The sequence below is a fragment of the Heptranchias perlo genome, chromosome 17, assembly GCF_035084215.1.
Source record: "Heptranchias perlo isolate sHepPer1 chromosome 17, sHepPer1.hap1, whole genome shotgun sequence".
Classification (NCBI taxonomy): Eukaryota; Metazoa; Chordata; class Chondrichthyes; order Hexanchiformes; family Hexanchidae; genus Heptranchias; species Heptranchias perlo.
Genome location: NC_090341.1, coordinates 34,875,052 through 34,897,156, shown reverse-complemented (window position 1 = coordinate 34,897,156; position 22,105 = coordinate 34,875,052). Strand labels below are relative to the sequence as shown.

Genomic DNA, 22,105 nt, shown 5'->3' with positions numbered 1-22,105 from the left:
ACCCTCATCTGCATAGGCCCAGTCAGTATCCTGCCTGAACCCGGTGGGCAGTGTAGCTGGCTAGCGAGCGGGAGCAGAATGTCAAGCAGCAGGAAGCCACAGCTGGGGACCTGAAGGAACGGTCCCCAGATTCAGGTAAGTAGTTAGGAGGGCATTGGGAGGGCCTCACAGTCATAGAAGGGGGTGGAAAGCCAGCAGCAGAGGTGACCCAAGCTTTGTTGTGGGGTCTGGAGGAGTACTGCTGTTCCTCCTGGCCCATAAGGAAACTAAAAAAAAAATTACCTTTCTGGGCCTCTTCTAGACCCGGCTTCTCTTGCTGCCAGGTTAGCCTGGTGGGAAAGCAGCAACAGCTTCCCCGCGCAGGCCTCAGGCTAAAATTGTAGTCGGGCTCGATGGCATCATCGGAGTCCGATCTGCATTTTTATAGAAGGACCCTGCTACCGTCTGGCACATGTCCCTCTCATCTGTTCAGAAAAGCAGGTCAAGATCACAATGGGAGAAGACAGCAGGATTAGTGCAGATAAGACACATGGGCTGGTTTCTGCTGGGTGGGCAGGGTTAAAATCAGCCCTATTGGATGCACACTTGAAAATACAGGCAGTATCTGAAAATTATATATACCCAGAATACTATTTACAGATAGTCTCGGGGAAAAAAAGTTTTTTTGCCACATCTTTCAGTTAGGAAGTTTTTAGAAATATCTACAAGTGTTCTTTATTCTGAACATAGTTCAGAAATGCAGCAAAATGCAAGGGACCACAAAATAACTTTTACTTTTATCCCCATTAATTCCTTTAAAGAAGAAAGCAATTTAACTGATTTAGAAACTAAAAATCCTGTAACAACATTGCCCATCAATGATACAGTGGGAAGAAATGGTTACCCATCCCATGTGACTTTTATACATTGCAGCCAATCATTTTAACATGTGACAACTGAAGTCACCCTTATTTAAACCCATATTTGGAAAAATGAAATACTACTGGTATTTTTATGTACATTATTAAAATAAAACAGTATAAATTTCACAACTTGTGGCAAAGACCTTTAACTTTAAAAAGTGTATTGGTTATGAACTTAAATATTCTCAATGGTAATAAATGTATTTTCGCTGAAGAGCTGGTTAAGAAAGCATATGGGATACTTGGTTTTGTAAATAGGGGCTTTGAATACAAAAACAAGGAAGTTATGCTAAACCTTTATAAATCAATGATTAGGTTTTAGCTGGTGTACAATCTGGGCACCACACTTTAGGAAGGATGTCAAGGATGAAAGGGTACCGAGGAGGTTTACCGGGATAATACCAGGGATGAGGAACTTCAGTTATGTGGAGAAATTGGAGAAGCTGGGATTGTTCTCCTCAGAGCAGAGAAGATTAAGGGGAGACCTGGTAGAGGTATTCAAAATAATAAGGGGTTTTGGTAGAGCAGATAGAGAAAAACTGTTTCCTCTGGTAACCAGAAGTTGTAGATTTAAAATAACTGACAAAAGAACTAGAGGGGAAATGAGGAGAATTTTTTTCACACAGATTCCATAGGAACTTTCAAAAGGCAATTTTGGAGGACTAAAAAGAGGACTAATTTGCAGGGTTATGGGGAAAAAGCTGGGGTGTGGGACTAAATTGGACAGCTCTTTCAAAGAGTTGGCACAGGCACGATGGGCCGAATGACCTCTTTCTGTGCTGTAAGATTCTATTTGGAATATATTTCCAATACTGAGGATGCTTCCTGCTTTATAAATGTTAGTTTTCATCTATCTGTGCCATTGCCATTCTCATTCTCATTCTAATCTATAATTCAGGTTCTCCTGGCATTCGGTTGCTGTGACATCTTCTCTCTTCCATAACCTATATTTTTTATATATTATAGCGTTATATTAACATTTCTGTACACAGATAATCAGAGGGGGGAAAAGGACAGATTTTCAAACTAAATAAAACACAATCACATTTCCACTATTTGAATGTGATTTTTGTTTGTAATAAGATTTGGGGAGTATGCATTTTTAAAAATGTAAAGTTTAAAATTTGTAGTTTTACATATGTTTGTTCCTGAACTATTTTTTGTTATACAGCACAGCTTTTCATCATCTTTGGTTTCTACCATGAAGAACAGAATCTGATAATAAATAGTCTAATCGTTACCTTGGCAATTAATGGAGCCTGGATGGCAACAGCCGATCAGGGAGGAGTTGAAGTAAATTGCTGTGTACTATTCATTTCTCTCAATGCTGTACTTTAAAAGTGTTCCGTTAATTAAGCTCACTACTGCCTAGTCTAAGCCCAAGTAAAACATTCACTTTTTGATTTGACCATGCAATTTATGAGTTCTTCATTAAGGGTCTTAACAAAAAAATCTGCTAATTTTCTCACATTTTAGTAATGTTCATTAGCCCATTTTTGGAGGGGTTATACATTCTCAGATTAGCTTTCAGCAAGGATAAATAGTCAATTTGCATTTTGTGGTCCATTTATGCTTTCTACTGACATTATATTCCCATTTCTCATGATTGCTCTTTTCACCATAAGATCAAACAGAAGAAAATATGGCCCTAACTGTGTAAAACCCGAAGCATAACAACTCAGAATGTTTTCCATTTTTAAAATTTCTTTGCATTATTTCACATAATTAAATTTTTTACTTCAGATGACAAACTTTAAATGATAACAAACCTCTTCACTTGATAGTGCTTACCAGGCCTTCTATACTGACAGATTATAAGCTTTCGACCCTCTTGAATATTGTGCCATTACTGACAAGCTGCTAATATATGATGGATGAAGCTATAAATTGTTTTTTTCATTGGTTGTAATAACCCTAAATCTTTCAGTTACACTACGCTGTCACAGTACTAATGCATTTTTTTCTCCAGGCAGAACATTCATGCATTTCATATAAATCACCCACTCTAGCATATGTGTCTCTATCTGGAGTAAAACTCAAAATTCAATAGCAAATTTGTGTCACAGATTGCTTTTCAACGGTTGAAACCTGCAGAGTGATATCAGTGATATCAATTGTAGGATTATTTTGAGAAAATAAAAACCTGCTGAGTGGTCATTGTGACAAAAATCATATTAAATGGCAACCCTGCCGAGTATTTAATGAGGTGAGTTTTGTCCTTTCTTCCACTGGCAGTCAAAATAACCATCAACATTTGTTTGCTGACAACTCCAGTCGGCATCCGGTTACTGAGCATTATCTTGAGTGTGGTCTTACATTTGTAGTCTCTAAAATGATATTAATACCTTTGGGAAAGAGAGACTGATGAGTCAAATCACTTACTGCTGCCAAAGCCCAAGGAAGTCATCATAATGAGAAATCAGATTAAGCAATGTGCAAGCATCCCTTACTAGAGTACTCAGGACTTAATTCAACCATCTAGACATATTATACACTCCAAAACCATGAAGGTAGGAGGACCAGATCGTATTTCATGCAAACATGCTTTGGAAATTATTCAGAGTTCATTTTGCTAGCGGACAACTGGAGCCTGGCTTCCGATAAATAAAACACGACAGCCAGGACAAATATAGCGAAAACCTTTATTTACAATGAATTTCACAATAATTTCTGAGATTCTTCCTTAACGCTGAGTACTGAATGCTCCATATGCCTTTAATAAATTGTGCACATTTTTGTTGAATGCAACACAGATAAAAAATATTTTCTGTAATTTAGATTCTTATAAAGAAAGCACATGTAACCTTTTTTTTGGAATGCATATTTTTGGAATGAGAAAGAGTGTAATTTTGAAGAGTTTGAACGAGTGGGGTCAACATGAACTCCTCTTTGTTCCTCTCTCTGACTTTCTCTACTTCTTTCCTGAAATTTCTCACACTGAGATTAAGGCCTAGAAATTGGACCTAATTGCTCTGTTTTATGGGTGTAAAGTATACACAAGGGCCAATTTTGGGAACCGATTGTCTGCGCTCCAAGACGTCTGAGCTGATAGTGGGTTGGGCGTCAAGGGCAGCTGCCTAAAAGAGGCATTAGATTTCTTGCATATGCTAATGAAAGGCCTAGTGCCTGTCTTGGGACCCCTCTGGGAAATTGAGCTGCCCTGAGTGGAGCAGGTGCCGGGCTTGTTCTGCTTTGGTTTTGCTGGCATGGATGCAGCCTAGCAAGTAGCGGCCACCAAAATGGTAATTCATTTATAAAAATTTTTTTTATGTGCAGCCAGGTGAAGCAAGAGTGTTCCTCCTTGCTCCACAGCACTCCTGACAGCTGGTGGCATCCGCAATCGGCTCCCCTACTGCTGAGTTCCCCACCACCCCGATCCCAGCACTTACCTGAGGCTGCTGCCGGTGAGACAGGCGGCCCAAAATTCAATGCTGCAGGAGGGCGAGCTGCCTGTGGAGACACAACAGGTGCCGGCAGTTCGCCAAGATAATTTAGATGAGGGTCGAGGGCAATTTCGGGCTGGCTTCGGGTGGGTGAACTTGCTGCCTGCTGTTTAAAATTGGTGTCAGCTAGATTGTGGCGGGAAAGGAGGGAGTAAGTCTTCCGCTCCATTAACTGCCGGGGGGAGTTCAAATAGAGGCCCATATCTTTTCCAACTGAGCCACGAGGGGAACAACAGCAGGAGGTTCATTAGTGTATAGAGAATTGTTTTTTCCCTCAAATGTTGTTCTAAAGTACACCTGCTAACAAAGCCAATCCTTCTTTGGCACCTTCCCTGGATACTAAAACTATAATGAGAAACACTTGATTGAATCTAATGTACAGCACTAGGGGGTTTGTACAGCTGGTGAAGACATTAGTCTCAGTCAGTACCTTTCATTTCCAACACAGGTTATTTCACCCAGAGAATTAAGTCTTGGACTAACTCTCAGAGAACTTGGGCCCTGCAGGAAACAAATATTGACTTATAAATATATACCTGAGTACTTATTAGGTACATTAAGCACTGGGATTAAGGAAAGCATACATGAAATAAAGATTAAGCTCTCCTAATTTGCAAGGGTGAGTTTGGGGTGCATTTGTCAATGTTGTTTGACTACAACTATCATGTCTGCTCTAAGGGTGTCGGGAAGGTACCTGTCATTCAATACAAATTACAATGATCATTGAATGAGAAACACCTGACACATACAAAGAAAGAAAGAACTTGCATTTATATAGCGCCTTTCATGACCTTAGGACATCTCAAAGCGCATTACAGCCAATGAAGTACTTTTTTTTTGAAGTGTAGTCGCTGTTGTAATGTAGGAAATGCGGCAGCCAATTTGCGCAAAGCAAGGTCCCACAAACAGCAATGTGATAATGATCAGATAATCTGTTTTAGTGGTGTTAGTTGAGGGATAAATATTATCCAGGACACTGGGGAGAACTCCCCTGCTGTCCTTTGAAATAGTGACATGGGATCTTTTACATCTACCTGAGAGGGCAGACGGGCCTCATACATACTGTTGAGAAATAATGTAATACCATGACTTTATTTAGTTACAAACAGCCAGATGGTAATAGGTATCAAATGCAACGGAAAGACCAGATCCTGGATATACATCAGCCCATTGGTATACAGAAATCAGGGGCCTGATTTTAACTCGGGGCCAGTTTTCAGCAGTGTGAATAGAAACTCATTTTCCCACTCAAGCTGATGAGTTAAAATTGCAGTTAGGTCTTGATGACATCATCGATATCGATGTGCATATGTAAGAAAGGGCGCGGCCGGCTTTGGCCAGGTGTCCTTGTCACCTGCTTAGCTGGGCAGATTAAAATCGGGAACCGACAGCTCCAGTGTCTCCAGGGTGAGTATGTAACCTGGGCGATTTTAACTGGCCATCCGCCTGATATCTGCTGCGTGTGTAGGGTTAAAATCACCCCCTATTAGTGACAAAACAAGCAGGAAATAATTTATAATCATTACTATTGCAAGCTGCTGATAAAATATGTTGGTTTCAGCCATGATCTTATTGAATGGTGGAGCAGGCTCGAGGGGCCGTATGGCCTACTCCTGCTCCTATTTCTTATGTTCTTATCACTGCTGCTAAAGATTGCATCAAATTAATAATCTGTCTTTTGATTAGTAAAGATTAAATGATCATCAGCATTCATTCACAATGAATCACTGCAACCAGATTTAGAGAGTGTAGTTTGTGACTCTAAAACAGGTACTTAACTTAAACTTCTTAAAATGTAGAATAATATACTTTTATGAATATATTTACCGATTTATTGCTTTAAGTATTTCTTTTAATTTGGAAAGTAGCTGGTGGGATAAAAGTGTGTGGCATGATGGCTGGTTAAACACAATTTAACAATATTATATTTCAAGATGTTATCCAAATTTAATTTTTTGCTAGATTTTGTAAATATCGAAGAAAACAAAACAATAGTATTAAAAATATGGGGGTAATGAGAAAAGTGGAGAGAAGGTTCATCTTTATAGTGTCGTCTGTCTCCAGTAACGGGATGGGCACACCATCCACCTGTTTAAAGCTGCACAAATGCTGGTGGGAGATTGACGTGGCTAGTTGCTCTGCTTTTGTGCTGCAAAGCTGAAACATTTTTCTACCAATGCTTCCCAGCACTGGTCTCACCATAAAATGTGGGGCCAGCTAATTGAAATATCCTTTGGAGTTGATGGAGCGCAATTCTCACGTAACATGGGAATATTGCACTGAGAGGTGGGTGCAAACTTAAGGAGCAGCCTTTAAAATGCAGCGTTTACCGAAGGGAGCAGCAGTCGACTGGGAAAACAGCAGGTAAGTACTGAAACTTCTACCCGAATGCAGTGAAAGTCAGCTTGCGTGCATGGATGTCGCAACAGAGAGTTTTTTTCAATTTTGTAATTATGATTTCAATTGGAGGATCAGGCAGAAGGACCCAAAAAAGGAGGCAGAAGAGCACAAAACTTCAATGGGCCATAATTTTCTGTAGCAGGGCATCTAACGACGTCTGCCGTTAGTTAGACTTGGCCTTGCATGCTTAGGTTTTTTAATTTTTTGCGTGGCAAGTTGCTGAAAGTGTGAGCTGATAACAGTGAGGGAAACAGGACATCTGGGACCTGAGTGAACAGGACAAGCAACTGTGTATCTCCTTAACCAATCAGATTAAATGATTGTGGACTTAATAGTGCAAGGACTGAGAAGGAAGTGTAAATGTGAGTGAGATAATTAAATGTCAAATCAGGTACAGAAAGAGAAATAGAGAGAGGGAAAGAAAGATTGGATTAAGAGAGAGAGAAAGAAGAGACAGAAAGGAAAAGTAAAAAATAAATTAAAAAATTTTCATTTTTAAAATCTCCAACAACAATCAATCCTGAAGGAATGAGACTCCACATTTATAATAGTTAATTTTCAGTGTCAGAGAGGTTGATTGGCAGTAATTAACACCTATTATATCATTAAAAGACTTGAAATTAGACTTGAAATGACTTGACTTAACTTTCTGTGGTGTTTGTATCCACCGTGCAGATACAGAAATTTCACGCTATTCAATTCATTTCAATGGCGAGGCAGACTGCGAGATGTCATTTACGCAAAGCTAACGGAGGAGTGGCGTAACTCGGACAGCAACTTTTGGATTTTTGACTTTAACCGTTGATCTGCCCCTTGCCTGAAGTTGCTGTACCATTTGCGAATAAATAACGGCGAGTGCCATTAGCCTCACCATTATTTTGACAGCAAAATCTAGCCCAATAAGTCTGACCTCCAGACTCTCCTAGATGAAATTCAGCAAAAGGTACTGCTGGGCGGAAACCTCAAATAAAAGTGCCATGTAGAGGGAGGTGGCCATTTGTCGCATCCCCAGACCTGAAGACCACTTCAATGATCTGACAAGGCCAGACAAGGTAAGAGCATTGTTGCTTTTCTCTCTCAGTCACTATGGGCACCAACGCATATCACATCTACATGCAAGCAATTAGGTCAGTCTCTGAGGATATGCAACAACTGACAGCTGTGACTCTGGAATCTACAGCCCTCACTTGTTGGTTTTTACTGCAGGATATCATTATATTTCCATTCTCTTAATATGAGTTCGAGGACCAGGAAACACTGAGGCATCTGATTAATAAGCTTCATTCATCTAAACATTGATATAGCCCATTACATGCAGTGCCCATGAGACTGGTACCAAAAGCCACTCACGTGCAACAGACTCATTTGGTGTCGTAAGCTTGTCGTTTTGTTTGCCACGCTAGCCTAACCAAGACTAGGTAAAAGTCGCTAAGGTGCTCTGGGGCGCTCTATCTCTTTATAGGGTTAATTGCTTCTCCCTAACATGACGTCACTACCTAAGCGCCTTCTACATGTAGTTAGTATGTGAGTACATTGGTTTGATATGTCATTACGTCAAATGACGTTACTACTCCCTTCCCCCAGTCACACATGCTTAGTATTACCTATCTTTGTTAGATATTGATTACAGAGAAAGCTATTCATTACTCACACTCCCCTCTGTCCCCAGACTATCTGGCACCATTCCCGCTTGTTAACCTTCCCTCTCTCATATCTTCCCACAGTCTGGTTATGAGACCTGCTTTTCTCAGCACTCAGAGACTGACCTTATCCATATTAACTCCTACAACTATTACAGAGTTAGTATAATGTGTATATCTGCTAATGCGGTTATTCTACCTAGTGCATCTACTCTTACAGGTAACATCAGGGAAGTTGTTTCTTCATTGCAGACATTAATGGAGCGTTTGACAACTACACTGAAATCTTTGACAGTCCCCCACCTCAGAAGTGGTTCAGCACCAGTCGGTCTCTTCTCCTCCTCCTCCTCCTCCTCCAAGTAAGTACAGACTGCAGCCTGGAAGAAGTAGGGGATAGTAAGGCAAAACCCTGCATTCTGGCTTTCAGACACTGAGGTCCAGGGTACACGCTGCTGTCCCTCAGGTCTTTTAGGATTTGATAGCAACTATCAATCCAATCATCAATGGACACAAATGCTGGGCCCAGCATAATGGTAACAGCTAGTGTCGACCAGCAGGAGGCTGCCATTTCTCAGGAAAGCTGCAAATGGCACCTGGGAGGCAAAACTAGGCTGTCCAGACACTCAAGGTAAGCGGGTCCTTCCCAAAACCAAGCTGTCATGAGAGCAGGGCCACCTCAGGTTCATGAGCTTCTTGTAACACAAGAGCCGCCAACCAATTCTCACGATAGTAGCCCTCAGATTTCACCCAGGAGAAACACAAGAATAAGTGAAAGAAGGGTGTGAAGAAGGTGTAGGAAATCTAGTATCCATGTGCAAGATTGTTGTAGTAAAAGAAAAGGAGCACTTATTTTGTGCTCAGTTATTCATGGCTTATAATATCTTGCTGGATCTGTTAGGGGCAAAGACGTCTGATGTACAGTGAGAGTCTAAGCTATGTTTTGCATTAAAGGATTGGACTTGACCTGAAAGTGGGGGAAATGGAGTAATGGCAGTGGTGACAAAGGGAGAGAGTTAAAAGATGAAATGGCTACACTAATTATTAGCATATCTCCTTGCAGCAGCTGAGTAACTGTTTTCATGAGGCTCCATTCTATGCTTCTCTGTCTCCAAAGCAGCTGGGACCATCTCCCCCAGGATTTCCATGTTCAGGCCTTTCTGGCTGGCAAAGTTGTTCAGAGCACAGCCAGCTACCACTATGTGGGAGACACGTTTTGCAGCAGATTGCAATGTCCCTCCTGACCTGTCCAGACAGTGAAACCAATCCTTCAAGACCACTATAAACACCAGTAGGGCCACGGAATTTGTTGTAGAGCTTCACAGCTTCTGTCCTTGTTACCCATAGATGGTTACTAACTAATCCAACTATGAGGGGCCTTTAAAAGCCCTTATCTTTAAATTCTGTGGATTTGTTAAAGGCCCTCTTGTACCCAGGAATGCCCAATGGCTAGTTCCTGCCAGGTTTCACAAGGTATGTTGGAGACTCAGCATTCAATATGCCCATGGGCCAGAAAATAGTGCGGTACTCTTCCCTGCCCTTTTCTGCATATGGTAATGAAGCTGCTGTCTACTTTGGGGCAGGAGTTCAGATGTCTCTCACAGGCCCGACCAGAAGATAGAGCGTGGCCTTAAACCAGCTGGAATGGGGGTTCTATGAAGACAAAAATTGGTCCCTATGTTATTTAAAAGGGAATTGGATAAGTGTTTGAAAAGGAAAAATAGAAAAGGTCAAGGGAAAGAACAGGGAAATGGGATTAGAGTACATAGCTCTAGTTCCAGAGCTAGCATTGGCATACCCAGGTGCAAGGGGTGGAATGGCCTCCTGTGCTATAATTTCTATGATTCTATGATATGACTTATAGAAATACTGGCAGAAAAATTTCACAGATCCCCACCTTATGAAAACTTATTTACACAACAGATGTAGCCAATCACATCATGAAATAAACGTGTATTATGTCATGTGCACTCATATTATATTGGATACATTAAGGAAGTAGTTTCTAAATCAATGAATATCCCATGACTTTCATATTCAATGCCACAGACACGTCTGTCGATGATAGCATTGGCAGGAGTAACCACTACACAATTCTTTCAAAGACAAGTCTCATCTTCACATGAGGACATCCTTCAGTTTGTGGGAAATAATGTGCTGCAGCAGGAGTTAAATGGTTGCAGCTGCTTAAAGGGGGACAAACGCCATCAGAAAATGCTTTGCTGCATACTAGGAGTTTGGTTGTTTTGTACAATACAGACAGCTCTGCTGCAGGGCACAGAGCCTCCCGCTTCACAGATGTTGATATGGAAGTGATCCTGCAGGAGGTCAGAGACAGGAGGTAGGCACTTTTTAACACTGACAGATGGAGGGCCCAAGGAGAACAGCAGCAGAAAGCTGGAACAGAGTGGTCAAGGCAGTCAATGCCAATTCCAGTATTTGGCACCCAGCCACACAAAGGAAGAAGTTTATTCGATAAGCAGAAATTTCCTCCAATTAAATATTGGGAAGACTGAAGTTATTGACCTGGAATTTGCTGTGAGCGGTGAACGAAAGGTGCCCACCACTCATTAGATTTAAATTTGCCCACAAATGATCCACGGGCTTTGGTGTGGAACTTCCTCTAATGGTGAGCTGCAAAAAGTGCAGCGTCCTCTCCCGGGCATCTGTGAGCTGTGTGAACAGGGAAAGGGTCTCTGTCCCCTCAAACAATCAGATTGAATCATCCTTGACAAGCCGCGCAGAGTCAGAACCAGGAAGTGAAAGCTAGAACAGTAAATTCAATGTCGAATCAGTTAGAGAAAGCAAAATAATGCGAGGGTAAGAAATACCAAATTAAAAGACAGATAAAAGAGACAGAAATAAAAAGATAAAAATTTTTTAAAATTAAAAAAAAATCTCCAACAAGAATTAAAATCGGAAGGAATGAGACTACATTTTTAAAAGTTAATTTTCAGTGCCAGAGAGGTTGTTTGGCAGTCATTAAGACTTACCACGCTGTTAAAAGTTAGTTGCTCTTCCATTTGCCCTTAAATCACAGTGAGCAATATTCGGCTCTCCGTTATTTTTGGAGCAAATTCCGGGCCATTGTTTTTGGTCCCCCCCAAAAACTCCATTCCCTAGCCACTGAAAATGCTCTCCTGGCCAGCCTCCCACCTGCCACCCTCTATAAACTTGAGCTCATCCAAAACTCTGCTGCCTGTATCCTAATTTGCACCAAGTCCCGGTCCCCCATCACCCATCACCAATGTGCTCGCTGACCTACATTGGCTCCCGGTCAGTCAGCGCCTCGATTTTAAAATTCTCATCCTTGTGTTCAAATCCCTTCATGGCCTCACCCCCTTCCCTATCTCTGGAACCTCCTCCAGCCCTACAAACCTCTGAGATCTCTGTGCTCCTCCCATTCTGGCCTCTTGTGCATCCCCGATTTCCTTCGCTCCGTCATTGGCGTCCATGCCTTCAGCTGCGTAGGCACTAAGCTCTGGAATTCTCCTCCCATACCTCTTTGCCTCTCTACCTCTCTCTCCTCCTTTAAATCACTCCTTAAAACCTATTTTTTTGATCAAGCTTTTGGTCACCTGTCCTAATATCTCTTTATGTGACTCGGTGTCAAATTTTGTCTGATTATACTGTTGTAAAGCGCCTTGGGATGTTTTACTACCTTAAAGGCGTTATATAAATGCAAGTTGTTGTTGTTACTACATCAGTTAAAGTAAGAACAACCAGCCACACCTTCCAAGAATGCACTTAACTAAGCATATCTGCCACTTACAACCATGTTCTCCTCACTGTGTTAAAGTGTTTTAAGAGCTTATCACCAATGCCCATGAGATTGCACAGTACTCTTTGCACTTCAGGCCTTCACCTGTAACCATTCATTCATTCGTATCTTTACATGCCTATTAAAAGGTTCACAAGCAATATTATTGCTTGTATATTCATCTGTCAGCACCCCCATTACAAATTGAATGCAGAACCCTGGATTTTACTGCATTTCAAGGTTACTGAAGCTAATTTGGCCCATTCACTTTTCTTTTACTAGGGCAATGCAGTGCATAACAGCCAAGAGAGACCAGGTATAGCTGGTGTCCCTCCAAACATCGTCCCTACCATCCCCCATGAGAGGCTTTGGAGTTGTTGGGAGGGAGGCAATGGAAGGAGTCAGAGGGGGAAGTAGGAGGACAGGTGCAGGGTTGAGATAGTGGCCCCGGTATTTACGGCGAGGAGGGGAAGGTGCAGGTGAGGCCAAAAATGGCTGAAGAATCCGGCAAGGCCGGGGTCGTGGAGGTCCTGCCGATAATATGGGATCTTTAATGTCTAGCTGTGCACGGAGACACAGTTTAATATCTCATGTGAAGGGCAGCAACTCCAACAGCGAAACAATCCTTCAGTCAGGGTCAGACTGCATTATGCATTCAAATCTAGTAGTGGGGCTTTAAACCATAACCTTGTGCCTCACAAGCAAATGTACGACCAACGAAACCAAGCTGACCTGGTACTAAACCAGTGACATGAAACTTTGAACATCCAAAGCCTTAAATGACATTGCTGATTCATTCCACACAAAGACAATTCAGATTTCTCTTCTACAGATCTTGGCTTTTCTGGTAGTGGGATTTTTGCAGGTAAAGTACCATGAAGATCATTATTTCTTGAAGATATTAGGAACATTAAAAATGCTTTTGTTTGAAGTCAAATGCATGATACCATTTACAATAAATGAATTCCATTCAGCACAGGGCTCCCACAATGCAAAGGTAACCTTATGTGCACGTAGGAACATGTATTTTGGGACAAGTAATCCTGTTACTCAGTTTGGCGTCCAGTTTTTATGAGTGGTTGACCAGTATTGTTTAATTTTCAGCCTCCATCAGTTATTTAACAATCTGACTGTGCTATTACAACTAGCAGGACCTCGTTAAGATTTTGTAGCTCCATCTCCTGCCCAGCAACCGGCCAAATGGACAGCCCGGCCGGCGGGCAGGAGGGAATACCAGTGGCAGGAGGCCGCAGCCGGGGACCATGGAGGATGGCCACCAGCAATCGGGAGGGGGGGTGGTCGGCAATCGGGGCTGGAGAGGATAGGCCTTCAATTGGGGGAGTGGTGGGGGGAGGCCTGCGATCAGGAGGTGGGGGAGTGAGATCAGTAATTGGGAAGGCAGGGGGGAGGCTGGAGATCGGGTCTGGGGAGAGTGGGAGGCTGATGATTGGGGCTGGGGAAGGCCAAAGGTTTCCTTGAGAGGCCTGGGGGGAGCAGTGCTGCTCTTCCTGGGCCTCAAGGAGTGCTGAAAGAGGCACTTAACCTTGGGAAGCTGGCAGCTCCTGCCTTCATTTCACTGCTGAGTTTCCCGACCACTGGGAAACCCATTCGGCAGCAGTAAATTTCAAATCACGCTCCCTATTACACTGTGGGAGCCCGATTTAAATATGTTAATTAAGCATCCCACCTCATCATGGTGGGACACTCGGACGTCCTGATACCTGCCACCGTAAAAATGGCAGCGGTCACGTCTGCAGCGGGATGGGGTCGCGTTTCGCACATTTCGCTTTTTAACTCCTCCGACCCTCTCCTGCCCGTCATGGGGGGACGCTAATATGGAGGCCAACATCTCTGCTTCCCTTCACTACATTATCACAGCCTCATTTAAATACTCTGACCCATTGTAGAGTGGCTGCTTCTGCTGACTACTGGAAAGACAGTGGAAACTTGACCTGGCGTTAAAGTGGCCTGGGATGTAATGGTTCCAAGCCCCATCTCCTGCTTCTCAGGAAAATCTGGAGTACTTACACTTAGTTCTGTTCTGGATAAAAGAAGCTTACATTTATATAGTATCTTATCATATTTCACAGAAATGTTGCGAAGTGCTTCACAGACAAAGAATTATTTTGATGTGCAGTGACTGTTACGTATGCAAATACAGTAGCTATTTTTTGCACAGCAGGATGAATTACCAGTTAAGCAATTTTAGTAGTTTGATTGAGGGAGGAATATTGGCCAGCTCCTTACTTTCCTTTGAATAGTACAGGATCTTTAATGTCCAGCTGTGCATGGGGCCGCAGTTTAATATCTCATACAAAGGATAGCAACTCCGACAGTGTAACAATCCTTCAGTCAGGGTCATTATGTGTTCAAATCTAATAGTGGGTTTTTAAACCACAACCTTCTGCCTCACAAGCAAATGTACTACCAACTAAGTCAAGCTGACCTGATTTTAAACCAGATGACATGAAACTTTGAACATCCAAGGTCTTACATGACAATTCCACACAAAGACAATTCAGATTTCTCTTCCACAGATCTTGGCTCCTTATGATATTTGTAGGTAAAATACCATGAAGATCATTATTTCTTGAAGGTGTTAGGAACATCAAAAATGCTTTTGTATGAAGTCAAATACACGATACCAATTACAATAAATGAATTCCATTCAACACAGGAGTTCCACAATCCAAAGGTAACCTTATGTGCACGTAGGAACATGTATTTTGGGGCAAGTAATCCTGCTACTCAGATTGATGTCTAGTTTTTATGAATGGTTGACTAGTATTATTTAATTTTCAACGTCCATCAGCTATTTAATAATCTGACACTGCTATTACAATAAACAGTTTTTTGTAATTGAGATACTAGGCCTGACAAAAAGCTTTTAATTAAAGGGTTGTTGGTACTGACAGCAGGTGGTGTGTGTTCATTCTCACTGGAGACAAGATGCTGGGTTAGCTTTCCTTATAGAAATGCATTTTTAATGCAATATCTATAATTCTGAATTTCTTTGCATTAAAAATCCATGACAGGGGCACATGTAATCACTCTGATGTCAGTCTAAGTACCACCCCCACATATTGACACTAGCTTTGAAATCCATGGAAGTAAGTCAAACTGATGTTAACAGCCTAATTTAAATCTTTGTACTTTTACCTCAGGCAGTACAATATAATGCAGTCTGAGTAATGTCTTGTTTCAATAAAAAAGAGCTTTAAAGTATAAACAAAGGTGAGCCCAGAAAATTTAAAGTAAAAAAAGGGCTCATAAAGGAACAAGGCCATCAAGCTACGGAGGAATTTGATTCTTTTTTTTTGTTGGGAACTCTAAGAGCCAAGACCTATTCATGCAGGATACCACCAAAGTCCAGAAAAGAATAAAGGATGAAATAAATCTTGGGTTTTAAACGGCTGTAGATTATACATGGAAGGACTTAAGGAGTTTGACTATTTTTTTGGCTGGAATGAGTTAATATGGTAGGCAGGGTGATAAATCTTGCAGGGAGAAGGAACATGGTGCAGAATAGTATATTTTGACCATGGGATAACAAGAAAGGAAAGTTCAGAAGAGCAATGATGATGGTGGTATCAATAAAATATAGAAAAATAAGAAAGATTGAGAAGGAGTGAGAAAGGTTGGAGTTGGAGATCAGAGCAGCACCTACAAGATGAAAGCTTTTTCTTCCATACTGTTTGGGAGTGAAAGAGAGGATCTGTAAGTAATTTCAGATGTACAAGTAGTTTTCAAGTGTTGGCCAGATTTGGGCTTTGCAGACAAAGAGGAAAAGAAGTATTTGGCAACAAAGTGGAAACATTAACTTTTTGGAGGCAGTTTTGGCTATTGACTACCATTTACCTGATTAAACCAGGACTGAGCAAAACATTTTTTCCATTTCAGACAACTGCTTAGTGAAGTGAAACCCTCCTATAGTTATGGCAACCGGATAACATTGAATATCTTAAGAAACAATTAGCGTGATATTTATCAAAATTAATAAATAGCTATGGGGCTAACATACCAACAATGGAGGAGCAGAAGAAGGGCAGCCCAGGAGCATAGAGGGTGTAGGAGATGCACAGCTCACATCAGACACTACCCCAGGCAGCAGGTGTACAGCAACAGGGTCATCTCTCAGCACATAGTGAGCAGCACTGCACGAGGAAGCGCAGCTCAATAGGGACTGTGACTGAAGTGCGCCATTTGATCCACAAAGACCTACATCAGTTATCATGTTTTGGGATTAGTGACTATGCCACAATGGGGAACCTGGCTGTAATATATGTTAAAAATGCTACTATTGAGTTAAACTTAGCCCTCACAGAATTAAATTTACAGCATAGCAGGGTGTAATATGTAGATTAGACTTCAGATAAGGTGACTAAACCAGTGTGGTGCAAAGAAAGGTAGTTTGGACATTTCAGTGGCCGTTCACAATATTCTGTTTGAGATGACTTGATTTATTTAAGTTCAGCGGGGGTAGTTGTCAGTGTAGTCTGGGGTCGGAGGTGACAAAAAAGAGAAAAAGCCATGTTCAGGGTCAGTCAGTTCTAACAAAGGCTGAGAGAAGTCAAATCTTGGCCTGAGCTGGAATTAAGATTTAACAGGGCAGTTTTTCAAGTTAGAAGCTGACCCAAAAGAAAAAGAAAGTGAATATTCCATCAACTATTCGGGATAGGGTAGTGTTGTTTCTGTTGTTTTATTTTGTTCCAGGAAGTGTTATAGGAGGTTTTATTTTTTAAAAAGTCTAAAATTGCTCCTTTTGTTCAGTTACACAAGTTGTGCAAAATAAACTGACTTCTTGATTCGTCATCGACCTTGTCTTACCAGAATATTTATCAGTTCCACTTATTGAAATATTGGAGAAGCGCATGTGGGGGCCCGCGTGTGTTCACAGAATCAGTTCGTATGTCATGGAGATGCATTGTTACATCCCCTGGGTTATGCTCTCATTCAAGTAGATATTGGGCAGTGTAAGACAACTACGAAGTGTATGGGATATGGGATCCAATTATAGGAGTGACTGACGCTACTGGTCCCAAGAAGGTATCTATGGCAGACTCCAAATGGTCAACCATCCCTGCCCTCAACTTTCATACCACAGGAACTTTTCACGCATCTTAAAGGGACATCTCAGGACTCAGACCACTTTCTTTGGCCTTTGAACAGCTGATGCTTCATTTTCTGCACAATGACAGAATCAAAGATATATTGAACGACATGAGCTGTGCAGTACTGGTAGTGTACATGTCAAATGTGTTTTGCTGCTACAATTGTCCCTTGTGTTAAGAACGTCTCCTTGTTAGTTGTGGTTGTTCCCTACTACCACATGTTATTTTGGTTGAGATAATAGCATTGTTGGATGGCTGTATAACCAATTGGTAGGATGCAAGAGATACAGAAGGTCTACTATATCATACCTGTAACTGAACTAACCCTGATGGACCTGCATCAGTGCCAGGGACACTTGTTGTAGTCAAAATGGGCTCAATGGTTTCAGAGGCATTTGGGCAAAGCTATGTGATGGCATAAAGCTGCTGCTGATATGAGCACCAAACGGTTGCTCCCATGCTGTTCCATTTGATAGGGGAATTTTTCCATGCTACCTGTGTGAATATAGGACAGTAGCTATCCATGAAGTTTCAGAATCCTTCAATCATGGTTGCTTGTAACTGTCCCCCAAGAGGACTGAAACCATACGACTGCATCTTGAAGTTTGGATCCCAATTCACAGAATATATAATTAATATGGTGAATACCATTAGTTCCGTGCTTTCTGTCAATTTTCACAATCTCACTGCCTACTAGCCTCTCCTTCATAAACCATCTTAGCTTCCTCATGAGTGAGTATTTTTGTATGTATCTTTAAGATCGACTACTTTTACAAATGTCCTGTAACACTGGGTGATACCTGTACTGCAACAGGGAAATACACAAGTTGATTTGAAAATATGAGTTATGGTGAAAGTTTGCAGTCTAGATCCTTCATTACTAATTGATTGCAGTCACATCTACTTTTTGAACCATTACCTCATTTTTCTGGTCCTTTGAAGATTTTAGAAGAAATCAGTTGTCTGACTGAAAGGAAATGGCAGGGATCTCTCCATTGTTGAGGAATGATTGCTTGACAGCCAATCACATGTTGGTCCTGAATGTGCTCAATCAAGTTTGAACACACAGCATTCAGCTAATCAAAATGTTCTATTTTCAACCCTGTGATTGAATCATCTTTATGGTTGTCCATTAATCAAATTAATTAGTATTCCTTAAATCTATTTGTTGGACTGAGGTAAAATAATACAGCCTATTTTATTATACTTCATTAATCATTTCCATAATAATACCCTGATATACTGACATCAAGCATTGCTGATTCAGATGGTACATTACTGAGAAAAAGTGTTGGCAAATTCTATTTTAATTTATGTTTGTATAAACTAGAAGAAAATGCGGTCCACATTATGGATTTATTGGTATAATGTGATTATCATGGTTAAAGGAATATTATCTTTTCTTGCAAGACTTGTTTTAAAAAAACAATAGTTGTATGCTCATAACAATTTCTAATTTAATTCCGCTCCTTGAAGCCATCAGCTTAAAGTAATCATACATTGTAATGAAATAAGACTTTAGTTATTTACACTGGTGTTTACAACAATGACAACAAGCACTTGAATTTATATTGCGCCTTTAACATAGTAAAATGTCCCAAGGTGCTTCACAGGAGCGATTATTAAACAAAATTTGATACCGAGCCACATAAGGAGATATTAGGACAGGTGACCAAAAGCTTGGACAAAGAGGTAGGTTTTAAGGAGTTTCTTAAAGGAGGAGAGGTGGAGAGGTTTAGGGAGGGAATCCCAGAGCTTAGGACCTGGGCAGCTGAAGGCACGGCCGCCAATGGTGGAGCAATTAAAATCGGGGGTGTGCAAGAGGCCAGAATTGGAGGAGCACAGAGATCTCAGGGGGTTGTAGGGCTGGAGGAATATAACTCGGAGGGTTATAGGGCTGGAGGAGGCTACTGAGATAGGGAGGGGCAAGACAATGGAGGGATTTGAAAACAAGCATGAGAATTTTAAAATAGAGGCGATCCTGGACCTGGAACCAATGTAGCTCAGCGAGCACAGTGGTGAAGGGAGAACAGGACTTGTGCGAGTTAGGATACAGGCAGCAGAGTTTTGGATGAGCTCAAGTTTATGGAGGGTGGAAGATGGGAGGCCGGCCAGGAGAGCATTGGAATAGTCAAGTCTAGAGGTAGCAAAGGCATGGATGAGGGTTTCAGCAACAGATGAGCTGAGGCAGGGGCGGAGACGCGCGATGTTACGGAGGTGGGAGTAGGCGGTCGAATTGATGGAGTAGATATGTGGTCGGAAGCTCATCTCAGGATCAAATAGGACACCAAGGTTGCGAATGGTCTGGTTCAGCCTCAGATAGTGACCAGGGAGAGGGATGGAGTCGGTGGCTAGGGAATGGAGTTTGCAGTGGGGACCGAAGACAATGGCTTCGGTCTTCCCGATATTTAGTTAGAGGAAATTTTTGCTCATGTCGGACAAACTGTGACAAATCAGAGACAGTGGAAAGGTCAAGGGAGTTGGTGGTGGGATAGAGCTGGGTGTCGTCAGCGTACATGTAGAACCTGACGTGTTTTCCGATGTAGATGAGAAACAGGAGGAGGCCAAGGATAGATCCTTGGGGGATTCCAGAGGTAACGGTGCGGGAACAGGAAGAGAAGCCATTACAGGTGATTCTCTGGCTACAACTGGGTAGATAAGAATGGAACCAGGCGAGCGCAGTACCGCCCAGCTGAAAGACGGGGGAGAGCCTTTGGAGGAGGATGGTGTGGTCAACCGTGTCAAAGACTGTAGGAAGGTCAAGAAGGATGAGGAGGGATAGTTCAGCACGGTCACAGTCACATAGGATGTCACGTTATTACAATATAATAGGAAAAGAAGGCATTCCTAGATGTAAGGGCAATGTAAGTAATTATACCTCAACAGCACAGTTGGTTTCATTGTGTCATCATCAAGCTTTCTCAGCTCTGTGTTTGTCAATAGGAATGGCAAAGACAAATCCAATTAATAAATTATTTTTCTGTTCTTTTGTTTCATCCATTTTATATTTAGTTAGGTGATCTTCCATGGCATTGCTCACAGTCTAAGAAAAATTATGTATCTCTTGCTGTAATTGTCTCTGCTCTCTAAATCTTTATGTGTTTTTCCCAGTCTTTGATTGTCTTCCACACTTTCTCTTCCTGTATGGTTCTCACACATTCCTTGCTGTGGACTCTGTATTTCTTTGTTTGTGTCCAACTCTTTTTCTAGCTCCTGATCACTTATTTCTGTAAAGCTCTCCTTCCTTGTGACTCCGCTTTGCTCTATACGTCTCCACTCTCATATGTGCTCCTTTACTGATGTGATACTGGCTAAATGACCTTCTTTATGCGATAATTTCCATGATCCTATGGTATACTCAATATTTATCTCTTACCTTTTATAAAGTCAAGGTATGCAGCAAGATGGCAGCCCACATATACTGGGTTGGAGGTAAATATTGGGGATTTGGTGGGGAGAAGATATCTAGAAGCTTGTGCAAAATGCATGATTAAGAGAGATACTGTGGGGGTGGGGCTGAGGAGCAGGGAGAGAAAAAGGCTGGGCTTGTGATGATGTAGCATGATGGATTTCTTATGAGGTTAGTTTGAGCAGGTTGGGCCTATACTCACTGGAGTATAGAAGAATGAAAGGAGATCTTATTGAAATATATAAGACTCTGAGGGGACTTGATAGGGTAAATGCTGAGAGGATGTTTCCCCTCATAGGTGAATCTAGAACCAGGGGGCATAGTCTCAGAATAAGGGGTCGCCCATTTAAGACAGAGGTGAGGAGAAATTTCTTCTCTCAGAGGGTTCTGAACCTTTGGAATTCTTTGCCCCAAAGTATGGTGGAGGCTGAATCATTGAATATATTTGAGGCTGAGTTAGACAAATTTTTGATCAGCAAGGGAGTCAAAGGATATGGGGAACAGGCGGGAAAGTGGAGTTGAGGCCAGAATCAGATCAGCCAGGATCTCATTGAATGGCGGAGCAGGCTCAAAGGGCCAAATGGTCTACTCTTGCTCCTACCTCTTATGTTCTTATGGATCCTGAAGTCAGGGATTTGTCTTTGCCATTTCTTTTGACAAATGCAGAGCTGGGGAGCACACAAAAAAACCCACAAGGAAGCTAGCCGTTTTGTTGATCTATAATTATTTATGTTTTATTTAACTTTTACTAATGCCTGATTTTAGTATTATATTTTAGTGAAAAATTTCAGGAACCGAGACCCAGCTGCAGCCAGGATTTTTGATCATAGTAAATGATCTGAGGACAGGAAGTACTCAGGTGTTAGAGTGTGGGAGCACTTCTGGAGGGTTCTGGATACACTACAGAAGGTCTGGGATCTGGGAACACTATTAAGAACTATAATATGGGAGGCCTGGAAGACAGTCTGAAAGCCTGGTGGTCTGAAATGTGGGAGAACTACATGAAAGAATTTGAGTACCACAGAAAAAATTAATTGAGAAGTCAAGCAGGAAAACTTTAGTTATCATTGATTTTTCTCCCCCTCCCCCATTTATTCCATTTTTTAAATTACCTGATGACTGACTATTGATGGTCATGATAATGGTCAGTTTGGATATGGCAGCAGGCGGCTGGGTGTTGTAGTGGTGACATCCCTGGTTGAGGGCACTATCAGGCAGCACTCAGAAATGGTTAACAATGGAACAGTTGCTAATGGGGATTGCAGGTTGGAGCTGAGATTCGACTTTGAACTTGAGCTTAAACTGGATCCCAGTACATAGCTGTATTCCTCCAGCCCTACAACCCCCTGAGATCTCTGTGCTCCTCCAATTCTGGCCTCTTGCGTATCCCTGATTTTCATCGCTCCACTATCGGTGGCCGTGCCTTCAGCTGCCTAGGCCTTA

General features: G+C 41.8%; 1 protein-coding gene across 3 annotated transcripts in view; it reads right to left on the bottom strand.

The window, feature by feature from the left end:
* The window catches only part of LOC137334417 (chemokine-like protein TAFA-1), a 340,643-nt gene that overhangs the window by 120,255 nt on the left and 198,283 nt on the right, over window positions 1-22,105 (bottom strand). The gene's annotated exons all lie outside the window — the stretch shown is intronic.